At 42.7% G+C, this 17,499-nt stretch overlaps 1 protein-coding gene across 12 annotated transcripts in view; it reads right to left on the bottom strand.

The window, feature by feature from the left end:
- Positions 1-9,098, bottom strand: part of LOC110497211 (catenin delta-1) — a 53,564-nt gene extending 44,466 nt beyond the window's left edge. For 6 of the 12 annotated variants that reach the window (XM_090210067.1, XM_090210063.1, XM_090210065.1 and 3 more), the window contains exon 1: positions 8,272-9,098. The gene's annotated coding sequence lies outside the window, so the exon portion shown is untranslated. The remainder of the gene's footprint in view (positions 1-8,271) is intronic. The other 6 variants (XM_090210061.1, XM_090210056.1, XM_090210058.1 and 3 more) reach the window with 2 other exon arrangements.
- Between the last annotated feature and the right edge of the window lie 8,401 nt (positions 9,099-17,499).

A 17,499-nucleotide genomic window follows, 5' to 3' on the forward strand; every position in this document is an offset into this window, starting at 1 on the left:
CTGACAAGGACAAAACACACTTAACAAGACAGGTTCACATGGGTAGCCGGGTAGCCTTGTACCACATACAGGCCTCAGATGTCCCAGGGGCATCGACGACCCCCTGGTGTGGCCGCAACGCCCCCGAAAATCCACGCCTTGCAGCCAGTGTCCGTTGTGCCCTTGGGCTGAATATAATCATTATAATTCCCATCTCCCGGCTGCCAGCCACCGTGCTCCAAAGCACCTCTCACTCAATATCTCAATTGTTATTAGCCAACGCCAGTCTCGTGACTGGGTCCTTCTCCCAGACATCTCAGCTCTGAAGTAGGCTAGGAGTGAAGACAGACACGTCAGGGATGCTACGGTGTTCCTCCTCCTTCTCCCAGGCATCTCAGCTCTGAAGTAGGCTGGGAGTGAAGAAGGACACATCAGGGATGCTACAGTGTTCCTCCTTCTCCCATTCTGAGGATGAACCACTGTCCACCACATTCACCTTCATCAGACATCAAGATGAGTAACAAACAGCAAAAGCACTAGCCTGTCAATTTACTATCCCCCATAGTCCAAAAAGTTGACCTATTCTATTGGTCAGATTGGGATATTTATTTATCGCACAGAATGACAAACAGATAGCCTAATAAGTTATTTACTCACATTATACGTTCCAAATTCCAATTAGCGGGAAAACACCGTTCTCCAAAGCACACCGAATAGTTTCACATGACAGAGATGAAAATATCCTTTAAAAATTAGGAGGGAAGATCTAAAGATGCAACAATTAGCATTGGTTGTTAAAAAGATTGGCTGCTGGATAATGAAAGTTGAGAACATGAGAAATACTAATATCACATGTACAGAAGTATTCAGAACCTTTACTCCATAATTATAGTTAAAGCACCTTTGGCAGTGATTACAGCATTGAGTCTTGGGTATGACGCCTCAAGCTTAGCACACCTGTATTTAGGGAATATCTCCCAATCTTCTCTGCAGATCCTCAAGCTCTGTCAGGGTGGATGGGGAGCATTGCGACACAGCTTTTTTCAGGTCTCTTCAGACATTTTCGATCAGATTCATGTCTGGGCCACTTCACAACATTGCTGCATAAATATTGACTCCAGAGATGTTCGATAGGGTTCAAGTCCGGGCTCTGGCAGGGCCACTCAGGGACATTCAAAGACTTGTCCCTAAAGCCACTCCTGCGTTGTCTTGGCTGTGTGCTTAGAGTTGTTGTACTGTTGGAAGGTGAACCTTCACCCCAGTCCTGAGCGCTTTGGAGCAGGTTTTCATCAAGGATCTCTGTACTTTGCTCCGTTCAGGTTTCCCTCGATCCTGACTAGTCTCCGTGTTGCTGAAAAACATCCCCACAGCATGATGATGCCACCGCCATGCTTCATCATAGGGATTGTACCAGGTTTCCTCTAGAAGTGACGCTTGGCATTCAGGTCAAAGAGTTGGAATCTTGGTTTCATCAGACCAGAGAATCTTGTTTCTCATGGTCTGAGAAACGCCAAGCAGGCTGTCATGTGCCTTTTACTGAGGAGTGGCTTCCGTCTGGCCACTCTACCATAGAGGCCTGACTGGTGGAGTGCTGTAGAGATGGTTGTCCTTCTGGAAGGTTTTCCCATCTGCACAGAGGAACTCTGGAGCTCTGTCAGAGTGACCATCAGGTTCTTGGTCACCTTGCTGACCAAGGCCATTCTCCCCTAATTGTTCAGTTTGGCTGGGTGTCCAACTGAAGGAAAAGTCTTGGTGGTTCCAAACTTCTTCCATTTAAGAATGGAGGCCAATATGTTCTTGGGGACCTCCAATGCTGCAGAAATGTTTTGGTACCCTTCCCCCAGATCTGTGTCTCGATACAATCCTGTTGTCTCTGCGCTCTATGGACAATTCCTTTGACCTCCATGGTTTGGTTTTTGCTCTGACATGCACTGTCAACTATCAGACCTTATATAGACAGGTGTGTGCCTTTCCAAATCATGTCCAATCAATTGAATTTACCACAGGTGGACTCCAATCACGTTGAAGAAACATCTCAAGGATGATCAATGGAAACAGGATACACCTGAGCTCAATTTCAAGTCTCAGAGCAAAGGGTCTGAATACTTATGTAAATAATATATTTCTGTATTATATATTTTTTGTTGTTGCAAAACTGTCTAAAAACCAGTTTTCACTTTGTCATTATGGGGTATTGTGTGTAGGTTGTGTAGGTTGTGTGTAGGTTGCTGAGGAATGTTTTTATTTAATACCTTTTAGAATAAGGCTGTAACGTAACAACGTGTGTGTGTATGTATGTAGAGTGAATAAAAACGCAACATAAAATGTTGGTCCCATGTTTCATAAGCTGAAATAAAAAGACAACAGAAATCTTCCGTAAGCACAAAAAGCTTATTTCTCAAAAGAAATGTACATCTCTGTTAGTGAACATTTCTCCTTTGCCAAAATAATCCATCCACCTGACAGGTGTCGCATATCAAGAAGCTGATTAAACAGCATGATCATTACACAGGTGCACCTTGTGCTGGGGGCACTAAAAGGCCGCTAAAATGTGCAGTTTTGTCACAACACATTGCCACAGATGTCTCAGGTTTTGAGGGAGTGTGCAATTGGCATGCAAACTGCAGGATTGTCCATCAGAGCTGTTGCCAGAGAATTTAATGTTCATGACACAAACTATTTGCACCCTGCTTGTTGGAGGAGAGAAAATGTTGCTGGTTTAAAGCTTATTTTCTGCAATTATTCACATTTTGTCATTGGGTGCAGATAACATTGTTATATTGCTCATTTTCTTGCAATTCTATACATTTTGCCATGTCTAATGTCTATTCATGTGATATGAGCTAAAATACAGATTACATGGACTAGTTATAAATAGCTCTTTGAGGTATGCAATGACTGACATGACAAGAGGATACCTGATGATGTACTACCCAATATCGAAATTTCACCTTGTGCATTCTACTATTACAACTTTTAAGTGTAAGTTGGAAGCCTGACTGAGTTTCTTTAAAAAAAACACTGCCCTGGCAGATGGCCTTGGTGCCCTGGCAGAGTGAACACCTTTTGAAGCCAAATGGGCATGCCCCTAAAATCATGTGCCAGATTTCTAGGATTCTAGGGCTGCGTTCAGACAGGCGGTAATTTTAACCTCACTCAGCATGCCAGGTAGGGTTCTAGGATATTTCTATCAGCTGTTGAAAGAGACTGAAGGTGACCAGTTGGCTAGGATTCGAGGTTCTTTCTAGACTATCAGCTGTTGAAAGACTGAAGGTGACACCAGTAATCAGTTGACTAGGATTCTAGGTTCTTTGTAGAGTGTATTCTAAGACACACACACACGACAGCTATTGAAACAGACAGCAGTGATATTAGGCTCAGTCACCCTAAAGGCTGTTGAATGAGACAGCAGAGATATCACGCTGAGTCAACCTAAAGATTTGCTTGCCGCCATGTATGGCTGTACTGTGGTGTTGTGTTTCTGTGTTATAGTACGTTACTTACAGGCTGTGGAAATCATTGCCCATTTCAAGGAGAACAAAGTATCTAGCCTAGGCTGTATGCATATATGGAGATCTCTGAGCATCAGGCTTCATCACCATAATGCTGATGTTTCTAACAAGTCCAGTGCAGGCCTTAAGTGCAGGTGAGGCCATCGTTAGCCCCTCCATTATTAAAGCAGTTAGCCCAGTGGTGAATCCTGTGTGTCCACTGATGGGATAGCATGGGTATTAGACAGCGAAGCCATTTACTGCTCCCGACCCTACACAGTTCTCACACACAAAACTAACCCACCAATGTGCATGATGCATTCTCAGTCAACACATGCATGTAGGATTGTAGGTAAATACCACTAACTGCTCTAGATCAATGCCAGCAGCATACCACCCTGTATCCCAATGCTGGCTTGCCCCTGAAGCTAAGCAGGGTTAGTCCTGGTCAGTCCCTGGATGGGAGACAAGATGCTGTTGGAAGTGGTGTTGGAGGGCCAGTAGGAGGCACTCTTTCCTCTGGTCTAAAATAAAATATCCCAATTCCCCAGGGCAGTGATTGGGGACATTGCCCTGTGTAGGGTGCAGGCTTGTGGACGGGACGTTAAACGTGTGTCCTGACTCTCTGTGGTCACTAAAGATCTCATGGCAATTGTCGTAAGGGGTGTTAACCCCAGTGTCCTGGCTAAATTCCAAATCTGACCCCTCATACCATCACTGTCACCTAATAATCCCCAGCTTCCAATTGGCTTATTCACCCTCTCTCCAGGCTGTTGCTGTAAATGAGAGCATGTTCTCAGTCAACTTACCTGGTAAAATATGAGTAAAAAAATATATAAAAAATAAACCACATCTGAAAAAAATATTATAAAAAACATTTTCTAAAAAAATTTTTTTTTTAAAGTCTCAGCGTGACTAGTTAAATCTCCAGATACAGAAGTAATCTCAATCAGTAGCAGTTAGCTTCCACTGACATGAGGCCTGATCAGTATGTTTCCATACTACATGGAAATAATAGTCTTATAGTGATTAGGTAGTAATATGCAAGGACCACACTAGAGGTCGACCGATTATGATTTTTCAACTCCGATACTGGTACCGATTATTGGAGGACCAAAAAGGCCGATACCGATTAATCAGACGATTTTTATTTATTTATTTGTAAAAATGACAAGTACAACAATACTGAATGAACACTTATTTTAACTTAATATAATACATCAATAAAATAAATTTAGCCTCAAATAAATAATGAAACATGTTCAATTTGGTTTAAATAATGCAAAAACAAAGTGTTGGAGAAGAAAGTAAAAGTGCAATATGTGCCATGTTAAGAAAGCTAACGTTTCAGTTCCTTGCTCAGAACATGAGAACATATGAAAGCTGGTGGTTCCTTTTAACATGAGTCTTCAATATTCCCAGGTATGAAGTTTTAGGTTGTAGTTGTTATAGGACTATTTACCGCTATACCATTTGTCTTTCCTTAACCTTTGACTATTAGATGTTCTTATAGGCACTTTAGTATTGCCAGTGTAACAGTATAGCTTCCGTCCCTCTCCTCGCTCCTCCCTGGGCTCGAACCAGCAACACAACAGCCACCATCGAAGCAGCGTTACCCATGCAGAGCAAGGGAAACAACCACCCCAAGGCTCAGAGCGAGTGACGTTTGAAATGCTATCAGCGCATGCTAACTAGCTAGCCATTTCACTTCGGTTACACCAGCCTCATCTCAGGAGTTGATAGGCTTGAAGTCCTAAACAGCGCAATGCTTGACGCACAACGAAGAGCTGCTGGCAAAACACACGAAAGTCCTGTTTAATTAATGTTTACGCGCCTGCTTCTGCCTACCACCGCTCAGTCAGATACTTAGATGCTTGTATGCTCAGTCAGATTATATGCAACGCAGGACACGCTAGATAATATCTAGTAATATCATCAACCATGTGTAGTTAACTAGTGATTATGATTGATTGTTTTTTATAAGATAAGTTTAATGCTAGCTAGCAACTTACCCTGGCTTACTGCATTCGCGTAACAGGCAGTCTCCTTGTGGAGTGCAACGAGAGAGGCAGGTCGTTATTGCGTTGGACTAGTTAACTGTAAGGTTGCCAGATTGGATCCCCCGAGCTGACAAGGTGGAAATCTGTCGTTCTGCCCCTGAACGAGGCAGTTAACCCACTGTTCCTAGGTCGTCATTGAAAATAAGAATGTGTTCTTAACTGACTTGCCTAGTTAAATAAAAAGGTCTAAAAATAATAATAATTTTTTAAGCGTCAAATCGGCGCCCAAAAATACAGATTTCCAATTGTTATGAAAACTTGAAATCGGCCCTAATTAAATCGGCCACTCCGATTAATCGGCCGACCTCTAGACCACACACAAACTTGATTCCCCAGTGTTTTACTGAGTGTCATCGCTGCTGTGTGGTAAAGTCTTGTTGTGGTCTGGTCCCTGTACTGGTGCTCCTGACTCAGACACATTTGAATGGCTGACGACAGAGACGGGCAGTTGGTGTGTGTGTTTTAACCTTGGCCTCAGTCCAAACACCACCAGTGCCAGTCCTAGACTTCCGCCTATGTAACACTCCCCGCAGGCAAACTAAATACTAGCCAGAGTATGGTGGCCTCCGACACAGACACACAGTAGAGGCACATTGAGCAGTGCAAGACAGAGTTTCCAAGTAACAGTAAAACATTAGCCATGTTAATTCTTTGACTGGGGAAAAGGGAGTCATATACACAGCAGTGTGATGTCATGCTCAATCAAATATATGGAGGGAAGAGAATGTGAAATGGCCACACCCGTTGTTTACATACAGGTAGAGTGGAGTCATGCACAACCAGTAAAGGTGACCAGGAAATGAAATGGCTGACATGTTCACTCTGAAAACCACTGGCAAATTATTGTATTTTTTTTTAACACCAAGTTAACAGATCAAATAAACACATCTCAGGTGTAGCACCAAACCTAGGAAGGTGCAAATACAGTAAAAGCAGAGGTCCGTGTGTCTGGGCCACACCCATAGCGTGACCTGAAATGCTGTCATTAAAGAGGATCATAAATGATACTCCTGGCATAAAAATCACCGCCTGTGTGCTGGAGCTAGGCTACTACATTGCTAGGCTACAACTCTCAAGTCACTTTGAAATAACTTCCAGTATGAACTCAACGACAGAGTCATCTCACAAATTACATTTGAGGGTAAAAATGAGAAGTGTTCAATTTGGCAAAGGAGTGAAGTAACCTACTACTACTGAAAAGAGAGCATGTACTAACGCGTTCCCTCTCCTTCTCCCAAATTTCAACTGGTCAATGTTGACGAATGTCAAACATTTGGCTGTGTTGCGTTGGAACCCCCCAGCAGACAGCTAAGATAGTTTGACATGTGTATTTGTACGGTGCTCTTTTTGATCAATAGATACTGGTGGTGAGGAGCGACAAACCATGGAACTGTAGCATACAATATAAATTGAAATAGTGTGAACTGAGAAGGTGGCAACGGCATCGCCGTTGGACTCTGAAGTCTTTCTACATACCATGAGAGTGCAAATGAAACAACCACGCCTGACTCTACCCCACCCATTGGCAGGTAGCCTAGCGGATAGGAGTGTTGGGCCAGAAACCAAAAGGTCGCTGGTCCAAATCCCGAGCCGACCAGATGAAAAATATGACAATGTGCCCCCTTGTAAGACACTCTGGATAAGAGCTTCTGCTAAATGACTATGTAAACCCATCCTATTCCAAAACGTGGCCAAGACCCACAAAACAGGTTATTCTCTTCCTCTCCCGCCCCCCTTTCTACCTTCCTCTCATTGTGAATATATCAAAGAAATCCAAGACATAAAAGAGGGAGCCACCCCTTCATAACAGAAAAGGAGAAGAAAAAAAACACGGATGGTGTTGGACAATTATTACTGTACACAGCCGTGTAATGTTACAGTAGTCGTTAGTACACTTTGCAGCTGTTTCATGACTTCCAACACATACATCTCGATATGACAAATATGACAGGAGATAAAGTTTAGTACAGAGCAAACACTTCATTAACAATGTAACGTTAGTTAGCTACCTTGGCTAGTCGAGAACAACTTCTCACTAGAGTAATTAACGCTACACCACTGCTACACATTAACAGCACGACGGGGGGAGGGAATGACAGCAAAAACTCCATCTACACATGATGGTGAGGTAAAAGAGACCTATGATAAAATGATTAACGTGGACTTTGACTCATATTTCGTGAGCGGCCCAACGTCCGTGTACGAGGAGTATCTGGTAGCTCACTCTGCCGACGGGCTTTGACCTAACGACTACAGTGTGGCCAACTTACTGTCTGCCGGGAGTCTGTGAAATACATGGAACTTAAATCCATAAAATGCTTGTTAGGTAGACAATTTTGTAAACTTCACATAACTCAATTGCTAGTTGGGTAACGTTAACTAGGTGACAAACGTCACACTCGCTCTCAAGCAAACGTTAGTTTCTGCTAGCAAACCAGCCAACGAGCTAACTAACTTAGCAAGCTGACGACGATTGTTTTACGCTAATGTTAGCTTATTAATAGGTAACTAAGCAAGTCGCTATTATTGGACAGTGGTGCAATGAGTGCAAAACAAATACAGCCGAATACAGTAGCTATATTATAGCTAAGCTACAAATTCGCTAACTGTAGACATCTAACGTTAGCTAACCAAACTACAACACCGCTAGCGACCGCTTGCTAACTAGCTAACGTTAACTATTTTTTTGTATTCGTTCAGACACTTAAATCAAACGATTGAAAAACAATGTACTGAATTACCAATTTCGGGTGGTTCTTTTGTTGTTTTCATGCAAGTCCCCAGGCGTTGTTTGAACAGGGATCCAGGCCTATCGAAACAGACTCAGATTTCCAACTGCTGCTGTTGCAACTCCAATTCTGGGCGTTCTTAGCCCACTGCACGACCGAGTAGTGAAGTCGAATTTCCCCTATTCAGCAAATAGCTTTACCTAGATTACACACACATGGGTAAACTAACGCAGAAAGTGACTAGCTTAGCCCCCCTCGACTGTGCACTCTTTTAGGACCAATCTAGAATAGATAATAGGTGTGTTCACTGCTCTTCCTTCCCGACAGTTTTCCTATTTTCCCTTCCCTGAGTGCGAGATGACGAGCACACACACAGGATAGGGGTTGGGTTCTTTACCGTAATTACCATTTGTTGCGCATTACCCAACACCAGCATGCGTTGTAAAGTAAGGTGGTTTATTTGATAAAAAATACAATACACACGAATCAAAGTTTTAGTTTTCTGAATGAGTTAAATGTTTTCTGTAACATCAATGACCTTTTATTTACCACATAGGCCAATCAATGAATATAAGCAAAGCATTCAGGATAATTTTTTTTATCTAGGCAAGTCAGTTAAGAACAAATTCTTATTTTCAATGACGGCCTAGGAACACTGCCTGTTCAGGGACAGAACGCCAGATTTGCACCTTGTCAGCTCAGGGATTTGAACTAGTCCACCGCTCTAACCACTAGGCTACCCTGCCACCCCAATGCATAGTATCACATACAGAATGTCCTATGTAGTAGTTACTGTAGTGGTAGTTACTATCATCTGTAGCTAATATAAAAAACAAAAACTAGTAACATCAATATTAAAGTAAATACTAATGAGAACATTTAAAATCTGAAAATGTACAATTTACAGTAGCTGAATCAGTCTTGCACTTGTACAAACCCATATGTGTGTACTATGCACTGATAACATACACTTTTTTTTTATACAAACACACACACACACACACATATATATATATATATATTATTTACACAAGCATTAATTATTTTCTACATCAATCAATTTTTGATTTTAGTGCACTTTCCATACATACTGCACTGGTCAAAATAGGGTGACATTTGTGACACACCCATAAATTCGTAAAAACACAGGTTATGGGATATTGGATACATTAGTTATGCAAAGCAGCACTAAACTGCAACATGTGTACAAATCTGTAATTCAATAAAATAATTATGAGTAAATATCGATGAGAAAGTTGCCAAAATATTAAATTAAAATCACGTATCATTTTTTTTCTCCATCATATACATTTTCTCTACTCCACCTTTCTTTCTCACACCCCCACCAGTCCCAGCTAGTATCAGGGTTTTATATACAGGAAATGACTCAGGACATACTGTACTCAGAACTGTGGAAATTACCTATATCTTTACATTGATTATTCTGAAAATCTGTGTGTATGTGGACAAACTGGAGAGATATTAAAAGGTTAGAAATGCATCACCCCCCCCCCCTCCCCTCCCCTCCACCCCGACTAATGTCCATTTCCTCATTTTGTGGAAATTACTAAGTGGAAATGACCTATATCTTAAATAGCTTATTCTGAAGATGTGTGTGTGTGTAACCTGATCTTGGGCAGTGTGTTCAAAGACTTGCCTCCTACTCGTCCTCTTCCTCCTGTCTTCTGGGCTGCTCTCCCCTCTCTCTGCCAGCAGCCCTCCCTCCTGGGATGCAGGGGCAACCCATCCACGCACCGCTATCCAGCTCTCTGTTGACACCTACTGACCTAAAGAGACAGCACCAGGAGACTACTGTTTACTGAAAGTAATCTCAATACACACACACACACAAGCACACACAAATGGACGCGCGCACACACACACACACACACACCATGACAGTCCATCTCCCAACTAGTTCATATTCAACCTCTTTGCATAAATATTTTGTTTACCTGACTCTTGACTTGTGATGACATCATTGATGTGGAAGTAAGTGGAAGTGATTAATAACACCCTCCCTCACAGAGCAACACAAATAGATACCTGCCCTGTTTATGAGGTTTATTGTTATTCTATTTCAAAGATGAAGGGCCTACAGCAACTTATGGACTTTTAAATACAATAGCAGTTCATTATAATTGAGGATTTCTATTTGATTAATTAGTCATCATTTAATGCAATAGAGCAGTTTCTCTGATAGTGTTAAATGGAGCCAAACTATCACAGAAATAGTCAAACACACAAACCAAATATGTTTCCCCGAGTATCAATACAATGCTAGAACCTGAAACCTGAAAAGAGTCTGGAAATGTCCTATCAATGGAAACTTCTCCTCCTCACTTCAGAAAGCCATTACATCATGTACAACAAGAGTGACTCAGTGAAAAGACAAACAACTCCACAGCATCTAACCAACAAGTCTTACCTGAACAGACCACGCCGGCATCGCCTTCGCCGTGAGAAAAGCTTCCGAAGCCGGCGTATGAGTATGGGCATCGACGCAGTTCAGACTCTGATCCTCTGCATGAAAAATACATCTGTGTGACTGATCCAGATCCTCTGCGTGAAAAATACATATGTGTGACTGATCCAGATCCTCTGTGTGAAAAATACATCTGTGTGACTGATCCAGATCCTCTGTGTGAAAAATACATCTGTGTGACTGATCCAGATCCTCTGCATGAAAAATACATCTGTGTGACTGATCCAGATCCTCTGCGTGAAAAATACATCTGTGTGACTGATCCAGATCCTCTGCGTGAAAAATACATCTGTGTGACTAATCCAGATCCTCTGCCAAAGTAACTGCCTCGTGTTGCTGAAACTGCAGAACCACAGTCCAGCTGTCTGCACACCACAGTTGCTTCGTTGATGTCCCAGTCAGGGCCCGCTATTGTGGCCCCGCCTAAATTATGTAAATCCACTTTCCCTGCACACCTACTCCCTCCCTGCAACAGACTGAGTAGTGTGGCTAGACAGAGAGAGAGAGAGAGAGAGAAAGACAAAGAGAGAAATAATGTGTGTGAGAGAGATAGAGAGTCAGAGAGAGAGAGAGAGTAAGACAAAGAGAGAAATAATGTGTGTGAGAGAGATAGAGTCAGAGAGAGAGAGAGAGAGAGAGTAAGACAGGGAGAAATAATGTGTGTGAGAGATAGAGAGTCAGAGAGAGAGAGAGAGTAAGACAAAGAGAGAAATAATGTGTGTGAGAGAGATAGAGAGTCAGAGAGAGAGAGAGAGAGAGAGTAAGACAAAGAGAGAAATAATGTGTGTGAGAGAGATAGAGAGTCAGAGAGAGAGAGAGTAAGACAAAGAGAGAAATAATGTGTGTGAGAGAGATAGAGTCAGAGGGAGAGAGAGAGAGTAAGACAAAGAGAGAAATAATGTGTGTGAGAGAGATAGAGAGTCAGAGAGAGAAAGAGAGAGAGTAAGACAAAGAGATAAATAATGTGTGTGAGAGAGATAGAGAGTCAGAGAGAGAGAGAGAGAGAGAGAGTAATACAAAGAGAGAAATAATGTGTGTGAGAGAGATAGAGAGTCAGAGAGAGAGAGAGAGTAAGACAAAGAGAGAAATAATGTGTGTGAGAGAGATAGAGAGTCAGAGAGAGAGAGAGAGAGAGTAAGACAAAGAGAGAAATAATGTGTGTGAGAGATAGAGAGTCAGAGAGAGAGAAAGAGAGAGAGAGTAAGACAAAGAGATAAATAATGTGTGTGAGAGAGATAGAGAGTCAGAGAGAGAGAGAGAGAGAGAGAGAGAGAGTAAGACAAAGAGAGAAATAATGTGTGTGAGAGAGATAGAGAGTCAGAGAGAGAGAGAGAGAGTAAGACAAAGAGAGAAATAACGTGTGTGAGAGAGATAGAGAGAGAGTAAGACAAAGAGAGAAATAATGTGTGTGAGAGAGATAGAGAGTCAGAGAGAGAGAGAGAGAGTAAGACAAAGAGAGAAATAATGTGTGTGAGAGAGATAGAGAGTCAGAGAGAGAGAGAGAGAGAGAGAGTAAAACAAAGAGAGAAATAATGTGTGTGAGAGAGAGAGAGTCAGAGAGAGAGAGTAAGACAAAGAGAGAAATAATGTGTGTGAGAGAGATAGAGAGTCAGAGAGAGAGTAAGACAGAGAGAAATAATGTGTGTGAGAGAGATAGAGAGTCAGAGAGAGAGAGAGAGAGAGAGTAAGACAAAGAGAGAAATAATGTGTGTGAGAGAGATAGAGAGTCAGAGAGAGAGAGAGAGAGGGGTACATGAACTGCCCTGAAATCTGGACAGAGAAGCTCCTGACAAACTACCTCTGCATCTTGCCAGTCAAAGTCAGCTTCACACACTGAGGCCCAGGAATGATTGGACTTCACCTCCAATCTACCAGAGCATGCATTCTCTCCATCCACAAGCCGCACAAAGTCGGAGGATAAACAGATGATTGAACAATCGATCAGTTGTGTTGATGATTCCGTTATCCGCAGGTCGTCAATTCTCGAACACACCTGGGATTTCTAATCAGCTAATTCTTGATTGGCTGAATGTGTGTACGTGTGTGGTTTGTGTTTGAGTGTATCAATGAAAACCCTTTTCTTAGAAATCAAGAGTGCAATGATCATCCCTCCCCCATCTATCTCCCTCTCTCCAAACATCTCCCTCCTCCCCCCCCCCCCCCCACCCTCTCTCTTAACAAACACTGGATATTCTGTTTACAGTTTTTGCCGATTGCTGACACACTGAAAGTGAATGCTCAGACAAAAGCATGAAAACCTTAACACCCCATTAAACAAAGGCACCAAAACAAAACACATTTTCTGCTTTGCACTTTGTTTGGAATTCTGCAACACACTTGCAAAACACTACACACTGTTTGTTACATTAGACACTTCGTTCAAGAATGAAATCTCTTGCAATCATTGGGAAAACACTTCTATTCTAAAATGCGAAACATACCTGAAATTGGCAGCACCCACACACACACACACACACACACACACACACACACACACACACTTCTACAGTAATTGAACACCAATTAGTCTGAGCCTCAGCACTACAAATAGACCTCAGGTTAGCTCACCTCTTTTTTGAGAACTTTGCAAACATGGAGGCAGTAAGAGTGAGAGGAAGAGGTAGAGGAAGAGAAAGAGGATGACGACGAAGACAAGAATAAAGAAGGGGACCAGGCAATAGACGGAGACATATTTCAGACAACATTAGGGCCACTTTGGTGGACCATGTCATAAATCATGGCCTGACGATGAGGGAGGCGGAGAGTCCAGCCCAACCGGAGTCGCTACACGGTAGCATCCATAATACTGACATTTAGACTGGAGAACAAGTATGTCTTCAACGTTCTACACTAGACTGTACCTATGTAGTCGTTGTACATCATTCTGCATCCCAGAACAATAGAATGTAGTCCTACAATGTTAGGTCTATGCTCCTCAGGTATAGTGCTGTGAATTACATGTAATACAGTTGTGATGTTACTGTGTGCAGTATGACAGTACAGTATGTAAAAAATAACCTAACCAATGACATCATATTGTTGCATTTTCTAGAGAACTGCCAGACGACCTCCTGAGGGTGGAAGGCAACGTCTGTTCACCATCAACAGGAACTGGCCATTGTCAGTCTAGTGTTGGTAAACAACACCATCCGCCTACATCAACTACGAGAGCAAATCATGGCAGATCACACAACATTCCATAATATCAACCGTGTCAGTATGTCGACACTCTGCCGCATCCTGCGTCAACACCAACTTACGAGGAAGCAGCTGTACAGGGTTCCATTTGAGAGAAACAGAGTTAGAGTCCAGGGTTCCATCTGAGAGGAACAGAGTTAGAGTCCAGGGTTCCATCTGAGAGGAACAGAGTTAGAGTCCAGGGTTCCATCTGAGAGGAACAGAGTTAGAGTCCAGGGTTCCATCTGAGAGGAACAGAGTTAGAGTCCAGGGTTCCATCTGAGAGGAACAGAGTTAGAGTCCAGGGTTCCATCTGAGAGGAACAGAGTTAGAGTCCAGGGTTCCATCTGAGAGGAACAGAGTTAGAGTCCAGGGTTCCATCTGAGAGGAACAGAGTTAGAGTCCAGGGTTCCATCTGAGAGGAACAGAGTTAGAGTCCAGGGTTCCATCTGAGAGGAACAGAGTTAGAGTCCAGGGTTCCATCTGAGAGGAACAGAGTTAGAGTCCAGGGTTCCATCTGAGAGGAACAGAGTTAGAGTCCAGGGTTCCATCTGAGAGGAACAGAGTTAGAGTCCAGGGTTCCATCTGAGAGGAACAGAGTTAGAGTCCAGGGTTCCATCTGAGAGGAACAGAGTTAGAGTCCAGGGTTCCATCTGAGAGGAACAGAGTTAGAGTCCAGGGTTCCATCTGAGAGGAACAGAGTTAGAGTCCAGGGTTCCATCTGAGAGGAACAGAGTTAGAGTCCAGGGTTCCATCTGAGAGGAACAGAGTTAGAGTCCAGGGTTCCATCTGAGAGGAACAGAGTTAGAGTCCAGGGTTCCATCTGAGAGGAACAGAGTTAGAGTCCAGGGTTCCATCTGAGAGGAACAGAGTTAGAGTCCAGGGTTCCATCTGAGAGGAACAGAGTTAGAGTCCAGGGTTCCATCTGAGAGGAACAGAGTTAGAGTCCAGGGTTCCATCTGAGAGGAACAGAGTTAGAGTCCAGGGTTCCATCTGAGAGGAACAGAGTTAGAGTCCAGGGTTCCATCTGAGAGGAACAGAGTTAGAGTCCAGGGTTCCATCTGAGAGGAACAGAGTTAGAGTCCAAGACCTTTGTTGTGATTGTACAAGTGTCACTGTACTGTAACACAGTAATGGCAGTAGATGGTGTCCTATTGGCACTGCATAGATACATTCAGACGAAGCCGTATGTGTAAGCAGGTGCCCCCATTCTGGGGGGGGGGGGGGGGGGGCTCTGACAGCTGCCAATCAGAGGCAGCTGTCAATCGTTGGCTCTGATTGAGAACCATACTTAGGTAGTCTGTGTTCCCACTATGATTTGTGGGTAGTTGTTTTGTGTGTATCACCTGACAGAACGGGTTTGTTTCTTTCATTCACGTTGTTATTTTGTTTTGTGTGTATCACCTGACAGAACGGGTTCGTTTCTTTCATTCACGTTGTTATTTTGTTTTGTGTGTATCACCTGACAGAACGGGTTCGTTTCTTTCATTCACGTTGTTATTTTGTTTTATGTGTTCAGTTCTAATAAATGAACATGGACACTTACCACACTGCATATTGGTCCCATCTTGACTACTCTTCCTCAGACGAAGAAGAGATTCGTTACAGTAAACAATAGTTGGAAAAATGACTTGTGTCATGCACAAAGTGGATGTCCTAACTGACTTGCCAAAACTATAGTTTGTTAAGAAGACATTTGTGGAGAGGTTGAAAAACTAATTATAATGACTCAAATCTAAGTGTATGTAAACTTCCCACTTCAACTGTATATTGTAAACTAGGCCTACCTAAAGAACAAAAACAGCGATGTCTCACAAACCCTCGTCTAGGCCTACTCCGTTCGATTTGACAGAGATCAGAACGAGGTAGGTTATTCATGTATGTAACCTAGTGATGTGAATTTGAACGTAAACCAAATGAGACGATATGGAGGGGAATATTTATTAGGCTGCTTCATGATGCTAATTTAGCTTTACTGATGTTTCCAAAGACCTGTCTGCAGGATTTCAACGAGGCCTACAGTAGCCTACTTCAAACCAAATGTTTTTCAAAACTGCAAATGTATATGCCATTGATCATGACACCTCTTATCAACAGCTGTTATTGTTGCAATATGCATTTATGTCCCTTACAAAAAAAGATTGCAGTTTTGAAACTGCAGTATAAGTGCAGTAACAGCAGTCGACTGGTATTTTGGAAGCAGTAATTATAGATAACTGCAGTTACACTGCGAAATTATTGCATTAAAAAAAAACGTATTTTTGGACGCTGTGTTGGCAGAACACTGCAGTTATACTGCACTCTGACTGCAATATTTTTACGTCAGGGGTGTGTGAGTGCATGCTTGCGTGTGTGTGTGTGTGTGTAAACACATTTTGATTTGCAGATGTGGGAATTATTGAGCTAAAGTTTATGTGGTGGTAAATTATTAATGTGTTAATACAATGCAATTTTTGAGGACATACCTCAACCCACAGAGCTAGGTGTAAACAAACAGATGCTATGGACCAGAGCTAGGTGTAAACAAACAGATGATATGGACCAGAGCTAGAGGTAAACAAACAGATGATATGGACCAGAGCCATAGGTAAACAAACAGATGCTATGGACCAGAGCTAGAGGTAAACAAACAGATGATATGGACCAGAGCCATAGGTAAACAAACAGATGCTATGGACCAGAGCTAGAGGTAAACAAACAGATGATATGGACCAGAGCTAGGTGTAAACAAACAGATGCTATGGACCAGAGCTAGAGGTAAACAAACATATGCTATGGACCAGAGCTAGAGGTAAACAAACAGATGCTATGGACCAGAGCTAGAGGTAAACAAACAGATGATATGGACCAGAGCTAGGTGTAAACAAACAGATGATATGGACCAGAGCCAGAGGTAAACAAACAGATGCTATGGACCAGAGCTAGGTGTAAACAAACAGATGATGTGGACCAGAGCCATAGGTAAACAAACAGATGATATGGACCAGAGCCAGAGGTAAACAAACAGATGATATGGACCAGAGCCAGAGGTAAACAAACAGATGCTATGGACCAGAGCCAGAGGTAAACAAACAGATGATATGGACCAGAGCCAGAGGTAAACAAACAGATGCTATGGACCAGAGCTAGGTGTAAACAAACAGATGCTATGGACCAGAGCCAGAGGTAAACAAACAGATGATATGGACCAGAGCCAGAGGTAAACAAACAGATGCTATGGACCAGAGCCAGAGGTAAACAAACAGATGATATGGACCAGAGCCAGAGGTAAACAAACAGATGCTATGGACCAGAGCTAGGTGTAAACAAACAGATGCTATGGACCAGAGCCAGAGGTAAACAAACAGATGATATGGACCAGAGCTAGGTGTAAACAAACAGATGCTATGGACCAGAGCCAGAGGTAAACAAACAGATGCTATGGACCAGAGCCAGAGGTAAACAAACAGATGATATGGACCAGAGCCAGAGGTAAACAAACAGATGCTATGGACCAGACCTTGAGGTAAACAAACAGAACTAACGTAAACCTTTGTAACCTGTTAGCTGTTAGTTCTGACAGCGGCTAGTAGATGAGA

Source organism: Oncorhynchus mykiss, chromosome 19 (genome assembly GCF_057628025.1).
Source record: "Oncorhynchus mykiss isolate SJ-2025 chromosome 19, ASM5762802v1, whole genome shotgun sequence".
NCBI lineage: Eukaryota > Metazoa > Chordata > Actinopteri > Salmoniformes > Salmonidae > Oncorhynchus > Oncorhynchus mykiss.